Source organism: Bemisia tabaci, chromosome 1 (assembly GCF_918797505.1).
Source record: "Bemisia tabaci chromosome 1, PGI_BMITA_v3".
Lineage (NCBI taxonomy): Eukaryota > Metazoa > Arthropoda > Insecta > Hemiptera > Aleyrodidae > Bemisia > Bemisia tabaci.
In genome coordinates this window covers 9,021,628-9,034,397 of record NC_092793.1, presented here as the reverse complement: position 1 = coordinate 9,034,397, position 12,770 = coordinate 9,021,628, and the positions used below count along the sequence as shown (strand labels likewise).

The window sequence follows — 12,770 nt, the reverse complement described above, 5'->3', positions numbered from 1 at the left end:
GCTTACTTTGCAGTCGAATTGGCTTACAATTAGTTAGACTATGAGGAGAGATACCGGAATGCAACGCTTATTCTTCAGCATGGCATTATCAGGAGAATACTGCGTGCATCAAGGACGCGGAACAGCGATGCACTGTACTGAAGAGCGTCATAAAGGGGTGCCATATGGGAGCTTAGACGAGCTTCAACTGTGGGGGGATCGGAACACCCCCTCGCTCCTCTATCCGCCGAAGTGGTAAGAGAAAAGAGTCGGTTTGATTAAAGTCGAGTTAAGGATCTTTATCTACTGACGTATCTCAAACCGCAGATGATTCGAACTACGCAAAAGCGCCGCCACTTTTGAGTCCTAGGGCCGCCATGGGAGGTGGCGGCTAGAGTGCCTGTATAGCGAGAGTATGGACAACTCATTTCATGGAGGGCGGAGGGCCCAAATGGGCGGCCAGCCTTCTGACACACAAAATTTCACTGCCAATTTTTAGATTCCAATTCAAACCAAGCAGATGGCCAAGAATGGAGATGTTGCGTGTGTGAGGAATTTGCGATTTGACTGTTGATTCTAACGTAGAAGTTCGCGAGAAACGCGATGGTACGATGGTGCCACTGGGTTTCTCTGAAATCAACTCTAAAGCTCAAAAAAAGCTCTCAAGTTGAGACCAAAATGGAGGGGATATCCCACGCTATCCTGAGAGTCCACCTCTACATCAAGACAAACTCTCCATGCAAAGATAGGGAGCAAATACATTGACAGGGCTGCCACTTTATTTGGGGACTCTAAAACTAAAAACACGGCAACCCTGCTAATGTATTTGTATGGAGAGTTCGTCTTGATGTTGAGGTGGACTCTCAGGATAGCGTGGGATATTCCCTCCACTTTGGGCTCAACTTGAGAGCTTTTTTGAGCTTGGGAGTTGATTTCAGGGAACACCAGTGGCACCATCGTGTTTCTCGCGAACTTTTACGTAAGGATCAAAAGTCAAATCGCAAATTCCCCACACATGCATCTCCTAAATGAGGGGTTTTCGGTAAAAATGAGTAAATTGATGCAAACACTTAGTCAAATACGTGTTTACCAAACGACGGGTTCTTATGCTTGTAATGATAAATTATTCTGGATAATAAGAATCCATCCATAGGTTGGCTGCTTTTTAGGGCCCTAACTTGATTCGCGGAGGCATTGGTGAAAGGCCTGATGAATTTTCGGAGTTTTACACCAGTCCATTCTCACAATGCAGGTACTCTAGTGGAGGTTTCCTTGAAACTTTCAAACTTTTTTGATCAAGTTTCCAACAAAATCCTCCGAGGAATCGGAAGAGACGTGTTCTCAAATTATCCTGAAAATCCGTTGTATTTCAAATTAAATTTGGCAACGCCTGATGGCTTATACAGCGTTCTTCCCTAGCACGTCAGTAGAGGTAACGCTCAAAGTGGATTCTAGTGCCTACCATATTTTCTAGTCGTAGATACCATGCTGCCATTGTGGAAAAATAGTACACTGACACTACTAGGCACTCACTGGACACTAGGTAGGACCTGGAATCCAGTATGAGTGTTGTATGAGCAACGACTAGGTTTTCTGCGTGTCCATGCGATGAGTCTGAATCGTAAAAAGGTTGGGAAGTCGACAAGACAATAAACGACGAGAAAATAACAACAGCAGAAAAAATTGTGGAACAAAAATGAATGAGAAGTAAGAGATAAAAATAGTGCGCTGGCATTTATCGCGATTTGTAGACGTAATGGTAAGGAAGATATCTCTTACATTTGTTTGACCTTTAGAACTTAAAACGATGAACTGACCGCCGGCTCATTTCTTCATTTTTTATCTGACTCTTAATAGCTCAATAAAGCGAGCGTAATTGGAAAAATTGTTTTCAAAAGGGAACAAGCCCATTTCTGTAGGAGCCCTGAGATGGATAGAAGTACATGCAAACTAAGGTTCATCTTAAAGTGGATTCGTTCGCTTGCGAAAACAACTAATTCAATTGAGGGCAGCCAGGGAGATCGGACCTCACACGACTCCGCTTTGCTTGGTTCATGTATGACAAAAAAATCCGCAAAAGAAAGAGACGGTTTATGATAAAATTGAAGGAGCTAATTTGAAGAATTGCGAGATCAAATTCTCGTCCAAATGATTTGAAAATCATGCGACGTGACGGGGGAAAATGTTTTTCCTCCAGGAGGCCAATTACATGTAGACACCCTGGTAAAAATTGGCGATAGGAGCTGCGTTTCAAAATACCATAGGAGTTCTTATAGCCGACTAAAGAAGGCTATTGAAAATCATATAGCTCGCTGTAGAAAGCGGAGCAAATCATATAGCCAGGCTATACGAAGCTATAAAAAAGTATACAGTCGGGCTATAGTTCCTATCGCCGGGCTTTACACTTTATCGCCATTCGCTTTAAAAGGCTATAAGCAACTAGGGGGCTACGCCCCCTGGCCGCTACGCGGCCCAACCCCCTGAAGGCGCTCCGCGCCATCAATGGGCCGCTTCGCGGCCCTATATTTATCCTCCTATCAGTGTTAGTTTTATTTTTCCCCTAAAAAATTACGATATGAGGTATACTTTAATTTTAAATTTTACTTAAAATACTTCAAAATCAAAAGGACGCGATTTGGAATGACTGCTTGATGAAATATTGCAGTAAAACAATGAACAATGATAGCCAGGCGATAATGAAGATTTCATAAGTCGGGGATCGAACCTTCACCGAATTTTGGATGAACGCATTCGACGCCTTAGACGACTCGGCCACCGTTCGAGACGAAATTTTCGGTGCGAATCTTGTGTAGATAAGTGTAGAGCTGATGCGCAGGCTACACAGCTACTGCGCAACCTTTTCGACCACTGCGCATCCTCCCGCGCATAGCGGTAGCAGTGCCGGAGCATTCTGTAAACTCACTCACTTTTATAACGTGATTTTAAAAAAACCTGGGTCCTTTTTCCAAAATCTGATTACAGCGGGCTCATCTAGGGCCTATAACCTGTCGATTTACGCAAAAATCATGGAAATCGGCCCGGTAGATCGTTCAAACGAACTATGACAAAAAGTATAAATTTACATTGTTTAAATGGGAGAATTCGCAACTTTACCACGTAATATAAAAAAAACCTGGGCCATATTTTGAAAATCTGAAAAAAGTTGGCTTATCTAGAGACAATTGCCCGTCGATAGCCGCAAAAATCATGAAAATCGGCCCGGTGGAACGCTGAAACTAAGCGTTACCAGTTTCGCAAAATTAGGAGGTCTCGGAGCTTTAGTATAGATTGTGTAGAAATTCGTGTGCTTTGGAAATCATTAAGTTTGATACGGATCGCGAACTACCTTAATATTTACAAAACACACATTATATTTTCCTTTAAAACATATTGTTTTTTCATCAATTAAAATGAGATGGTCCATGTGTGCAAACATTTCAAAATCATGAGTTGAAAAACGCTGACTCCGCGAGATTAAATATTAGAGCCTAACACAAAGCGGAGCGACGACGCATTGGCGCCTCCAAACCTAACAGGGATACTTCACGCATTGCGCGGCAACGCACTGGCGCCTACAAACCTAACAGGGATACTTCACGCATTGCGCAAACGCGCATTGACGCCTACAAACCTAACAGGGATACTGCACGCATTGCGCAAACGCGCATTGACGCCTACAAACCTAACAGGGATACTTCACGCATTGCGCAATGCGTGAAGTATCCCTGTTAGGTTTGTAAACGCCAATGCGCGTTTCGCGCTCTCTGCCCGCCCGCTGCGCCGCAGCGTGCCACGGCGTCTGAAGCAACTATTTCACACCAGAGGTATTGCACAGTGTCATAAGAAATTGAAGGCGCTCCAACATATTAAGTATGACAGGTATCCTTCAAAAGTACGGAGCTTTCCTCGCAAAATAAATCAAGATACTACGGCACAAAAAGAGAGCGGTAGTCCAAAAACTAACTAAGTCTTAGTATCCGTATTTAATAACGTTTAGCATAAACTTTATCGTCTGGTTGTTACTTAATCGCCATCGGCTATGAAAGGCTATAAGAAATTGTATAGCCGGCTACAGAGGCTATTGGAAATCTTACAGCCAGCTTTAGGTCTATAGTATTTTGGAACACACATTCTACTGCCAATTTTTACCAGGGCACTCCGGCTCTTTTAGTCGACCATAATAAAACTGAACGTAGGGCAAAGCTACATGACCGCAAAACCCTGCTTGCTTGACCGCTTGCTTCAAGTCATGAGATAAAAAATTGCTCAGTCAATAGCTCTCTGCGATACTCTCGAGACATTTATTATTAAACTACTTAGGATATTAACTTGCAGCACTTTAAGTTCAATTATGGTTGTGAGGATTTTTAAGGAAATAAGAGCATAGAGTACATAGAGTCGTACGTAATGTAAATGGGAGAGCTGGCGCCATGTTCTGCTCGACGAGTTCCGAGCCCGGTGTGCGCCGAGTTCGGGTCACTTTTTCGATACATGTTCGATCCAAAATGGCGGTGTGGAATACGTGGTGATTCCTATCTTCTTTGTTTACATCGGATGGCCAGGTACTCGTGTATCGCAAACAATCGGTTATGTATCGAAAAAGTGACCCGGCGTCACACAGGAGTCTCGGAATTCGGGACCTGGAAAATGCTCAAAAGTGGCGCCAGCTCACCCGCTTACATTACGACTCTATGTTCTCTATGAATAAGAGTAACGCGAGTAAGTATACGAATGCTCTATGATGATGAGAGTTTCCTTCCTCGTGCAAAAAGGCTTCAAAAACACGATTGCGATTTCACACGCCTTCATTTTTTCGTGATACTTTACGCTTTGCCAAACAGTTAGTTTAATTGCCTAGCTGATCGGAACCCAGCTTAGATCACCGAAACTGAAATGAGGTTCCGGCTTCAAAAGCCTTCTTTTTCAGGTGGAACGCCCCGTTTTTTTGTGCATTTAGTCTAGTTACCAAGCCTATCCGAACCAGACCAATGCCATCCAAATTCATTACATAATTCATTTTGGAAATTATTTCGGCACGCATCGCCTTCATTTGATATACCTTCTAGCCGCACGAGGCATCAGTCTATGTGCCGCCTGTGTGTTACAAATTTTTCGAGGAAAACAGCAGATAAGGGAGTATTTGTGAGGCTTTCACGGATTTATGGTTAACTCGAGTTACAGAAATTATTTCGGAAACTTTTTGAATATCAAGGGAACTTCTTTCTAATTTGTTCTGTCTCCTAAATTTTTACCTATGTTCAATATTTGCCACCGTTATTCTAGTACTTTCCAACTCAAAATGTTAGGAAAATGGGACAGTTTCTCGGTATTTTGAATTTTTATCATTGGAACTTACTGCACGAACGTAGTTTGACCGTAAACTGTAAATTTCACACAAAAATGCATTTAGATTTCTGGCAAGCAAATTGCCATGGCTCGCCATACGGGACACACCTTCACCTACTGTTGTCAACTCATCAGGGATACTGTTTACTAATTTAAAGCCGTGGCGAATTTGAAAATGTCCCATTTAATGAATTTTTGAGAAATTTCCTTCAGAATTAAAATCAGCCGTTTCAATGAGATCAAATTAGATTGCATCTCCGGTGGCGTAATGACACTTATTTTAGATCTTTAAAAGCTATAGCGATGAGGAAATATTCAACAAACAATGTTATTATCATACTCCGTGCATAGAGGTTTACTAAATTTTACCTGCATAGTTGATTTTTCTTACTCGGTGCGGATGGGTGGTGGGGTGGGGGCAATTTTTTTATAATCCAACTCTGTGTTAAGAGAGTTTAATTATACTAAATTTTACCGGCAGAGTTGATGATATACCTTACCTGGTGCAGATGAGTGGTGGGATAGGGGCAGTGGTGTCACTAGAGGACCAAAGAACACTTTGTGTAGCCATTCTCTATCCAACCCTTCTTGATCCGAGCCCTCCCTTGTTTGTTTTGCAAGGGGGCGGGTTGAATTATGGGGTCAATACCATCATCATTGTCATTCCGCTCGTGTTAAGTAAATAAATAAAGTTAATACTAAGTGGCGTTAGTCAGTAGAATAGTTAACTACTTCGGCGTGGAAATAAAGTAGCTGTTTAATTAACTCCCTTGAGGCGTGGTTGTCAGCTCGCCGTGACAGCCCTCTCTCGTAAAAGAGATATGCAGTTACATATATGTAGAATCCTTGATCTACAATCCAGTGCGATATTCCCACCTTGCAACCTTATGGAACATCAAATGGACGTATTTCTATCAAACGGAACTATGTGCATTAAGACATGAGCCCTGAGACCCATAAGAATATGTTCATGACAGGGCTCACGTCATAATGCACATAGTTCCGTTTGACAGAAATAGTCCAAATGACGGAGCAAGCGAAGCCAAGATGCGATAGTAAGTCCCAAAAAAAAGAAGGTGTCCGGATTGCGACGTTTGTAAATCTTCGCTGTTGTTCAATTTTTTCTGAAGAAAAACTAATAAATAGTGTTTACAATTGAAGCGCTGGGTGCAGGAAGGGCATTTCTTGGTTGCGGTAGCTTAGGATCTTCGTCAACGTTTCATCAACTATAATTACAGCAAATGCATTGAATACATCAAAACTTTTACTGGGTTTAGTTTGTGATTTTACAATGCTATAAACTCAAAAATTTCAGAAAATTCACCCAATAGTTTCCTCTCTAAATTATAAATTAGCAATGGAACTTCTGAAATACAGCAATCGAGAAATGCCTTACTTTCTGCATCGGACGCCTCAATTTTCACAGGAACTTCCATGAAGTTTTCACCTTTGAATTTTCACCGTCTCGTCCAATTTTTATTCAAGTAGAAAACCTTGAGAATGATGTAAAATGATTGAATATATATTTTCAAGCGCAACATGAGAGAATTGACGTATTCTCTTCATATTATTCTAGACAGACAGTCCTGAAATCGACTCTGACAAAAGTGAAATCGGCACTCGTGTGACTGCATGCGGCACACTGTCGAATATGGATGGCGAAACACCCAAACTACGTACCTCGGAAAACCCGATTTTTCAGGAGGGCGAAAAAATTGTTTACATTCCCTTATTCTCGAATAGGGTCGGAATAAGAATGGGTGCATGAGGAGCGCGCGATTGTGTCGACACAACAAGGGCGCTCAGAGAGGAAGGAAATATATAAGGAAAAAGAGGAGCGAAACGAATGTAACGAAGAGTAAATATACGTATCAAAATTACGCGGGAGCACTAATAGCAAGCTGTTCTGCCGTGCTAAGGAAGAACGCCGCATGAGCCATCAGGCAATGCCGAATTTCCTTCGAAAAACAACAAATTTTCAGTGAATTTGAGAATAGTTCTTTTCCGATTTTCCGGAGGATTTTGTGCGAAATTGGATCTGAAAAGTCTGAGAGTCTCGGTGAAAGACATTCATAACTTTCTTCGAAAATAGATATTTTCTGAGAAGAAATTTGGCAACATTCGAATGCTCATACGGCGTTTTTCCTTAGAGCGGCAGTATTCAAAAACATAGTCGCCCGCATCTTGCTGCTTGTTTTGACGGAACCAATAAACGATGTGTGCATGATCCTGATGCCATGCCAGCTGCCAAGTATCCTTCAAGATTTGCCTTCAATTTTGAAGCATAGGCAAAAAACTTCCCGGGGAGTGCGATTAGTTATCTATTCGAAAATACACAGGTACATCGCTCCATAGGCGTTGATTGAACCGAAAAACGACGTTGTATGCTGCCGCGCTAAGGTAGAACGCCGTATGAGCCTTCAGACGTTGCCTAGTTTCTTCCAATAAAAACCGAATTTACTGGCAAAATTGTGAATATTATTTTTCAAAATTGTCAGGCGATTTCGTACGCAATTTAATCTAAAATATATGAAAATTTCAAGGGAAAAATGTGCGTGAATGTCGTTAAAAATACATGTTTTATCGGAGGAAATTTGGCAACTCTCAAATGTTCATACGGCGTTCTTCCTTGGCACGGTAGTATGGGACTGTAGATTTTTTCAAGGAAAGTTTTCATACACTTAACACTATTGCTCTGTGGAAATCTTGTTGACGCACAGTGGAAGGAGTTTATCAAGAACTACTATATCTGGTTCATCTTACAGGGTGCTCCAAAAGCCCCCCCCCCTCTAACTTTTGAACCGTTCGATATAGGAAAACGAAACGTTGGGAATGTTTCTATCTCAAAGGGGACCATCTTCGGACCATTTCCTTGGCTGGCCGTTCGACCATTGGACTAATTTTTGCAGTAAGGAACTGCCATTTTTGTTTCATTGGTAAAGCACCTATTTCTATGGGGTAACTAATGCATGTATCGACGGTGGAATTGCAAAAATACGTATCTCGGTTGCAGTGTTTCAGAATTTCCGCATATAGACCCAACCAACATTATGGCTTGAAATTTTCGCACAATATTCATTGCACAGAGATTAAAAATCACCGAAGTTTTCAAGAAATGACGTTCGGCAGTTTTCCCGGAGAAAGCAATGCCGCAAATCGAGATACGCATTTCTGCAGTTTCACCATCTATATTTCGTTTCTACAGGGTGTTCCAAAAGTACCGGCCTCCCTCTAACTTTTGAACCGTTCGAGATAGAATAAAAAAGAAACTTTGGGAAAGTCTCTACTTAAAGGGGTCATCTTCTGAGGGGTCAACATTTTGGCCCCTCCCATAGGGAGATTGGGGGCCCCCAACTTTTTTTCCAAACGGTAACCCATATCTTGTGACACCTCATTTGAAAGTACATTAAAAACTAAGAATCCCGCTCATGACGAAAATCAGTTAAAAATCGCAACTTGATCAAATATCGCAATATTTCCGTGGAAAAATGCTACCTGGGCCATCTAATCGGTGAATTCTGAGTAGCGACAAATTCGCCATGAGCAAAACAAGGACTCTCGTAGAATACGGCTCTAGTTGGACTAATTTTCAATACGAGTTGACACCAAGTTGCAGAGATAGAACGCATGAGCAGATGGATTGTCACTATCCGCCTGGTCCAATCTTAATGAGCTATAAAGATGACTGACGGCCACTTCACACTTTAAAGCTTGTGTAGCTGAAATAATGACTCCACGGCATATCATTTTCTGCGTGCCTACGTTTCATCCGACAAACACGAAACGTTAACTTTCGGTCACTCCACACTCACGGTCGACTTCTCTCTACACGGTAGGACTTCATACTCTACTCCACACTCTACACGGAGGACTTTGCTCGCGCGTTGGTATAGAGGCACAGTATCTGTCGACGGTGATTGTAACGTATATAAACGCGACGGTGAAATTCCCAAACGCATAGGCGTACCTAGGTTATTTTGACTGGGAGAGCCCCTGCCCCCCCTCCCGCCCTTACCACCGGGGTCTGGGAGGCCTCCCCGGAAAATATTCGAAATCTTAAATTTATTTGGACGCATTTTGAGGCTTCCGTGACGCAGATTTTCCATATCATCAATTTCTGCGGAAAAATTACGTTTATTTTTTCTTTAAGCATAGAATGCTTTCAATTTGTTGGATTCAACACATAGGGAAAATTTTTAAAATTTCAACTCTATTTGGACGCATTGAAAATGAAACTTTTATAAAATAGGTTCTAAGTGAATGAACACAGTGTGTCTCAATTACGGCGTTTCGTGCTCTCTTCTCCTATTCCATTTCTAAATGGCAAATGAATCAACATCATTCCTTGGAATTCGCATTGAGTATATTTCTCACACGGCAGGGCCGGATTAAGGGGGTGGCCACATGGGCCGCGGCCCATGGCGGCAAATCTATAGGGGGCGGCAAATTTTGCAATTTTTTTAAATGTAGGTATAAAAAAAATTCGGATTTAGAAAAAAAAATTACAAACGAGAAAAGGCGACAAAATCTCTAATTTTCTGAGAGTATAGTAATTTCTAATTTTGTCCTCTTTCAGTGATACAAGAGACAGCACCTTTAATTAGTCGAGTTAAGAGAGAAACCAAACACGCAATTTGGCCTGGAACGGTGCGACTTACCTAAAGAGAAATGATGACAAGGACTTGAGATGAAAAGGAGAAGCCCTCGGCGCGGCGATCGGCATGTAACACATATTAGCGCCTACAAGACTGCAGGAATACTTCACGCATTGCATCAAACACAGTGCGGTCGTTGCGGACAGCGTGAAACGGATAGCGCCTACAAGAATTCATGAATACCTCACGCATTGCGGCAAACACAGTGAGATCAGCGTGAGACGCATAGCGCCTACAAGACTGCGTGAATACTTCACGCATTGCGTCAAACACAGTGCGGTCTGCGAGACGCGGCGGCGCGGCGGAAGTTAAAATCATTAATCCACATTTATGTTTGTTCTTTCATAATTTTTTCGTTCCTTTCTTATGAACAGAAGGCCTTGTCCACACAGAGATAGGTTTACGAAACTTAACTTTCGCGCAAAGTTCCGTGAACTTTTGCTAGTAGTGTTGACAGGGCTTTCCCAAAAAATGTGTTCAACACCAGTAAACGCGTCTTATGCACCCCTCCCCCGCTGGCACGTTCATTTGATGGTTTTCATTGATGTTTCAAAACGAATGAGAAGAGGCGGCAAAATACTAGCGGCCATGGGCGGCAAGTAGGTAAATCCGGCCCTGTCACACGGAGGAGAAAAATATGCAAAATTCCAGGAGCCGATGTTGAATTGTTTCCCAACGAAATTATTAAATATAACAAAGATGTCCGCAACGCCGCAAACCGAGATACGTGCTTTGGTAAATTTGACTTCCTGCAGTTTAAAAGTTTGAAAGATGAACTTGCTACTTGCGTGAAAGCTCAGCTCTGAGCCACTGTAAAGAATCACATTCCACTTCAAGTAGTTCCTCAAGTGAGACTTGCGGCGAGGTCTCCTTCCATGCAATTTTTTTTTATTATTTAAAAAAAAGGAATTAAAAGACTGCTGTTCGAGCGAGTCGCATTTTTATAGACTTGCCCTCTTTCTTCGACGCTGTTGAAAAAACGATAATGTTTTGACATTGTCAATTACCAACTGCAAATCGCATAATTATACACTGAGTGCAAGACTATCGTGATTAAATGTACTTGGGAGGTGTGTGGTATTTGGACCACGTTTAGTAGAAAGGAACCAAGCCACGTCTATTGCCAAATTTAACTGGACAAGTTCCTTCTTTTACAAGAGAACGTTGGTGCGGATTCCTTTGAAAAATTTTAAGGAATTTGCTTCGTACTCTGCAGAAAATTTATTGCAAAAAATCCGCACAACCGTTTTCATGTATAAAATTACATTGCTCAATTAAATTTGACAATGGCGGATGTGGCTCGGTTCCTTGGTTCCTTTCTGCTTAACGTGGTCTATTCAATCATAAAGTGCTTGAAATATTTCGGGACATGTATTCCTCTCACATGTAACAACACTATCTCTTTTAAAAACTCTGGGTACAGAGTCGGATCCAGCAATTTGGCAACACCGGATTCCCTCCATTTGAACCTATGTTAATAAATCGATTCTGGCCGGAGCACCTGGCCGCTTCAAGAATCGATATATTTCCATAGGTTTAAATGGGGGAAAACAATGTTGCCAATTTTCTGGTTCCGCCAATGTCTGGGTAGGATTCTTCCTCAATTTATCTGATTACCAAGCGAATAATACTGCATTATTTTGTCTTCTTTACTTGCGTTAAATTTATTAAAAGCTGCAACGGACCAACTGAGTTATCTTTATTTTATTTGGTCTATAAGATTTTATAACTGTCGGTAGTTTGCCCATTTTAAGAAACGCAGGAAGAAAAAGTAATTTTAAACGTTCTAAACGATTTATCGACGGTGTAAGTCGGCAATCACATAACTCGTTTGCGGTGTGTCTGAAAATCTCCGCCTCCATGTTATTTTTTTAAAGGAGAACAAATTGACATCATTCCTTGAAGTTTTTGTAGAATTTTCTTGGCACAGAGAAGAAAAATCACGGCAGCTTTAAAGAATTGTTGTCGAGTAGTTTTCCGTTGAAAAAATAAAGTATGTCAGGAAGTCTGCGACGTCGCAAAGCGAGTTATGTGATTGCCGACTTACACCGTCGTTATATCAAGGATAAGCATGAGTTATAAGTTTACCCCTAACGCAGAAAGTGAAGAAAAAACACAAGGCACAAGAAAGTGTGTTGCAGAAAATTATCAGCGGTTCGACTGCAGGTCACCAGTTGTGCAAAATAGTCGTTTCTCTGGAATGCGAGGAATCGTAAACATCAATCTCTCCTTTTCATTCAATAATACTCATTGTCCCCTCACCGCTGCCTCGCTTGCATACGCAGACTGCATATTTCGATTTACCTTTGGAGAGCATCAGGCTAGAATGGCAGGAATGCGAATCAGCGTTATTTTACAGCAGATCAGCAGGTTTTTTTGAAGATGGTGTCTGCTACTTGTGATTCTTCAAAGACAATTGAGTCTTGAAAGGCAAAGCTGTGCGCTATTATTCTCGCGCCGAGAATGCCATTTCAGCCAAATTTTAGGAGTGAAAGGCTTGGGGGCAAAAATGATCAGGAGAATAAAATAATTTGCTGGGAAAGAGAGCAATATAGCAAAAAATAAATTGAAAGCAGCCATAAAATTGATTATATGCATTGAAATGGGTTAAATTCCATCTAATTCTCCCCGTGTTTACTTTCTCTGCATTAAAGCTGTGGATTTTATGCTAATTTCGGAATGTATGCTTCAAGAATATTTATCATAGTTAATCTATGGAGAAGAATTTGCCAAATTTGAATAACAAATATCTCAATCAGTCAAGAGCATGTCATGTCACATTTTATGTCA

General features: G+C 41.5%; 1 protein-coding gene across 1 annotated transcript in view; it reads right to left on the bottom strand.

Annotated features, from left to right (window-relative positions):
• LOC109039379 (trehalose transporter 1-like protein) overlaps positions 1-12,770 on the bottom strand; it is a 36,384-nt gene that overhangs the window by 19,431 nt on the left and 4,183 nt on the right. The gene's annotated exons all lie outside the window — the stretch shown is intronic.